The sequence below is a fragment of the Oncorhynchus keta genome, chromosome 2 (genome assembly GCF_023373465.1).
Source record: "Oncorhynchus keta strain PuntledgeMale-10-30-2019 chromosome 2, Oket_V2, whole genome shotgun sequence".
Classification (NCBI taxonomy): Eukaryota; Metazoa; Chordata; class Actinopteri; order Salmoniformes; family Salmonidae; genus Oncorhynchus; species Oncorhynchus keta.
In genome coordinates, this window is record NC_068422.1 from 67,421,859 (window position 1) to 67,426,203 (window position 4,345).

The following is a 4,345-nucleotide window of genomic DNA, read 5'->3' on the forward strand; positions in this document are numbered from 1 at the left end:
CTACACATTAAACCGTCTAGTTCCCCATAATGCTAATGTTGCTGAAGAATCCCATTGAACTGTTCTGTTACAGATTGTCAGAGACAACCGGTACAAACCACTTTGGCCTGGTTGTAAGAGACTTGTATCAGCAGCAGCAGCATTACATGACTGTATTAAATGTAAATATGTATTAATCTCAGAGGGGTGTGTGTGTGTGTGTGTGTGTGTGTGTGTGTGTGTGTGTGTGTGTGTGTGTGTGTGTGTGTGTGTGTGTGTGTGTGTGTGTGTGTGTGTGTGTGTGTGTGTGTGTGTGTGTGTGTGTGTGTGTGTGTGTGTGTGAGGGGCAGCGGAGAGGAGAGCTGGCATTCCCAGCAGCAGCAGCTCTCCAGGGTGAAGCTACCAGCTCTGTGGACACGCTGTGGAGCTCCACTACATCTGACTACCGCTCTCCCTAGCTCTGACCCGAAGCCCAGGCACAGCCCCTCTTACCTGCCAACTACCATCTGTTCAACATGGCGACTCGGTGGGGACTCTGCAGTGCGGGGAAGATCAGCCACGACTTCAGTGTGGACATGAAAACCCTCGCTCCAAGAGACCACCAGGCACCCCACTCCACCCACTCCACCCACCCAAACAAACACATTCTATTGTGATTCACATACTGGATGTCTCTCTTCCTCCTGCCTCTCTCTCTCTCTCTCTCTCTCTCTCCATCGGCACTGACAGCTTGCCTAGAGGTAATGAATGTCTGTGTGTTTTCCCCTCTCGTTCCAGATAGTGGCGGTGGCTGTGAGGAGTCTGGAGCGTGCCCGGGAGTTTGCCAAGAAGCACAGCATCCCCAAGGCCTATGGGAGCTATGAAGAGCTGGCCAGCGACCCAGAGATTGGTGGGTTAACAGCCTCGGAGGGCCTGTCTGTGCAGCCACAGATAATGGCTTAATGACGTAACTGTTTGAAAATCAGCCTCCAGTCTGTGTACTGTGTGACTGTCCCTGCAGACATGGTGTACCTGGGCGTGCTGCACACGGAGCACTGGCGCCTGGGCCTGCTGGTACTCCATGCAGGGAAGAACATGCTGTGTGAGAAGCCCTTCGCCATGAACTCCTGGGAGGTGGGGGACCTCATTGCTGCCTCCAAGAAGTCCAACGTCTTTCTCATGGAGGTGTGGGAAAGGCTCCATGAGAGTTGGGGTTTCCATCAACGTGTCTCAGTCTGTTAACATGATTTATTGCTTGAGTCTCACCATTTGTACTGTTGTCACATTGCTGTAGCAAATACCCGACCTGGGTTCAAATACTATTTCAAATATCTAAATTACTTTCACATACTGTACATTCAAAGTAAGGTATATTTTATTTGAAAAGACAAGTAGTTAAATATTTTAATGTATTTGGAAATACACTTCCATACATTTAACCCAGGTATTTTAATATATTATTTCAAAAAGGTATTTGAAAATACTATTTGTTGTTTTACAAGTAACCATTCAAATACTCAAATAAAAGTGCTTGTTTTGGGCTGTGTATTTGAAAATACTCAAATACACAGAAAAATTATTTTAAATACCAGTTGTCAACTACATATGTATTTGAACCAAGGTCTGGCAAATTTATGGACGGATTTTGCTGATCATATGAGGGCTGTTGTAGAAATGACCAAGTTGAGCTATAGGAAGGAACTGTCTGTCCACTCTGTGAGGTGATGGGCTCTCTCTGTCCTCTCCCAGGCCATCTGGTCCCGTTTCCCACTGCACAGTGAGGTTCGCAGGTGGCTGGCTGAGGACGCCAACGGCGACGTAAAGCTGGTGAAGGCCTTTTTCGGCTCCCCTCAGCTTCACATCCCCCGCTCGGTGGAAAAGAAGCTGGGAGGAGGCACTGCTGGACATTGGGGTCTACACCTTGCAGTTTGTGCTGATGGTGTTCAACGAGGAGAGGCCAGAGTCCATCCATGCCACTGGAGTTCTTCTCAACTCAGGTATTCATCTTGGCACATACATGTATTACAAAATGTCCTGTGCGTGCTGGCCAGCTAACAATCTATCACAAGATACTACTCACTGGTCATGTAAGCCAAGTACTGGTCAAGTAAACCAGAGATTGTGGGACAGGGACAATGAGTTTGGAATTGGGCACAACCCAAGGATCAGATTAGAATTGGGGTCAGTATTGACTAGGCCTACGACAATAATTCATTCTCTATTGAAGTGTAAAGGGCGAACTTGCTGTTTGACTTGTTGATGGTTGCCAGGAATGGATGAGTCCATGGTGGTGATGAAGTTTCCCAGGAACAGGCTAACTTTCCATTTGACCTGTTGATGGTTGCCAGGAGTGGATGAGTCCATGGTGATGATGATGATGTTTCCCAGGAACAGGCTGGCTTTCTGTTTCTTCTCCATCGCTGTTTCACTGCCTAACGACGCCACCATCAGCGGAACAATGGGCACCATCGGGGTATGTTGCTACTGAATCAACCTTTAAACGTCCCAGTCTGTTTTATCTTCATTTAGGGGAAATGTAATATAGTGACGAAAGAGCCAACAAATGCTAAACAATGTCTGATCTACAGTATGTCCCTGATTGAGACTTCATTGAGATGTATTATTGATTAATTCATATACTGATAAGTATACACATAAAACATAATGGCTGTTTCATGTCCTCTCAGGTTCTAGGTCCCATGCATTGTCCCACCACACTGGAGGTGAATGGGAAGATGACACAGTACCCCCTGCCGGAGCCCTCCTTACCTCTGAACTTCACTAACAGCACTGGGCTGCGCTACGAGGCTGAGGAAGTCAGCCTCATACCTGCTCAAAGGTATGGTGGCTCGCAAGGTCTTACCAGAGAAAAACACAATTTCTCTGTTCAAAGATGATAGTTCATGTGAACAGATATACAACAACAATCCAATTGCAATGCTGTTGGAATACCCTAGGTAATAAACAGTCAAATAAATAATAACATTGTTGTTACCTGCGGCTTCCAACCGGAATCTTTGCTTACAATACAGTCAGTCAATTTCTCCTTCTCTTCAGCAGGACTGAAGGAGAACCCCAGAATGCCCCTGTCCGAGTCGGCCCTGCTCACTGAGATTATGGATGAGTGCAGGAAACAGGTGGGAATGGTCTTCAACCAAGACAGCCAATAACCACCCCTCAATCGCCACTCGACCATGGTCAATCTGACCTGTGCCACAGGGTCTGGACATGGACAGAGCTGTGTACGACAGGAGGGAGGGATTAATCCCTGAGTGTACAAATCAAATCAAACCAAATCAAATGTATTTATATATCCCTTCGTACATCAGCTGATATCTCAAAGTGCTGTACAGAAACCCAGCCTAAAACCCCAAACAGCAAGCAATGAAGGTGTAGAAGCACGGTGGCTAGGAAAAACTCCCTAGAAAGGCCAAAACCTAGGAAGAAACCTAGAGAGGAACCAGGCTATGTGGGGTGGCCAGTCCTCTTCTGGCTGTGCCGGGTGGAGATTATAACAGAACATGGCCAAGATGTTCAAATGTTCATAAATGACCAGCATGGTCGAATAATAACAAGGCAGAACAGTTGAAACTGGAGCAGCAGCACAGTCAGGTGGACCGGGGACAGCAAGGAGTCATCATGTCAGGTAGTCCTGGGGCACGGTCCTAGGGCTCAGGTCCTCCGAGAGAGAGAAAGAAAGAGAGAATTAGAGAGAGCATATGTGGGGTGGCCCGTCCTCTTCTGGCTGTGCCGGGTGGAGATTATAACAGAACATGGCCAAGATGTTCAAATGTTCATAAATGACCAGCATGGTCGAATAATAACAAGGCAGAACAGTTGAAACTGGAGCAGCAGCACAGTCAGGTGGACCGGGGACAGCAAGGAGTCATCATGTCAGGTAGTCCTGGGGCACGGTCCTAGGGCTCAGGTCCTCCGAGAGAGAGAAAGAAAGAGAGAATTAGAGAGAGCATATGTGGGGTGGCCCGTCCTCTTCTGGCTGTGCCGGGTGGAGATTATAACAGAACGTGGCCAAGATGTTCAAATGTTCATAAATGACCAGCATGGTCGAATAATAGTAAGGCAGAACAGTTGAAACTGGAGCAGCAGCATGGCCAGGTGGACTGGGGACAGCAAGGAGTCATCATGTCAGGTAGTCCTGGGGCATGGTCCTAGGGCTCAGGTCAGTTGAAACTGGAGCAGCAGCATGGCCAGGTGGACTGGGGACAGCAAGGAGTCATCATGTCAGGTAGTCCTGGGGCATGGTCCTAGGGCTCAGGTCCTCCGAGAGAGAGAAAGAAAGAAGGAGAGAATTAGAGAACGCACACTTAGATTCACACAGGACACCGAATAGGACAGGAGAAGTACTCCAGATATAACAAACTGACCC

General features: G+C 47.8%; 1 pseudogene; it reads left to right on the top strand.

Moving 5' to 3' along the window:
* Nucleotides 1-300: 300 nt before the first annotated feature.
* On the top strand, nt 301-3,771 carry LOC118362350 (trans-1,2-dihydrobenzene-1,2-diol dehydrogenase-like; annotated as a pseudogene).
* The last annotated feature ends 574 nt before the right edge of the window (nt 3,772-4,345 follow it).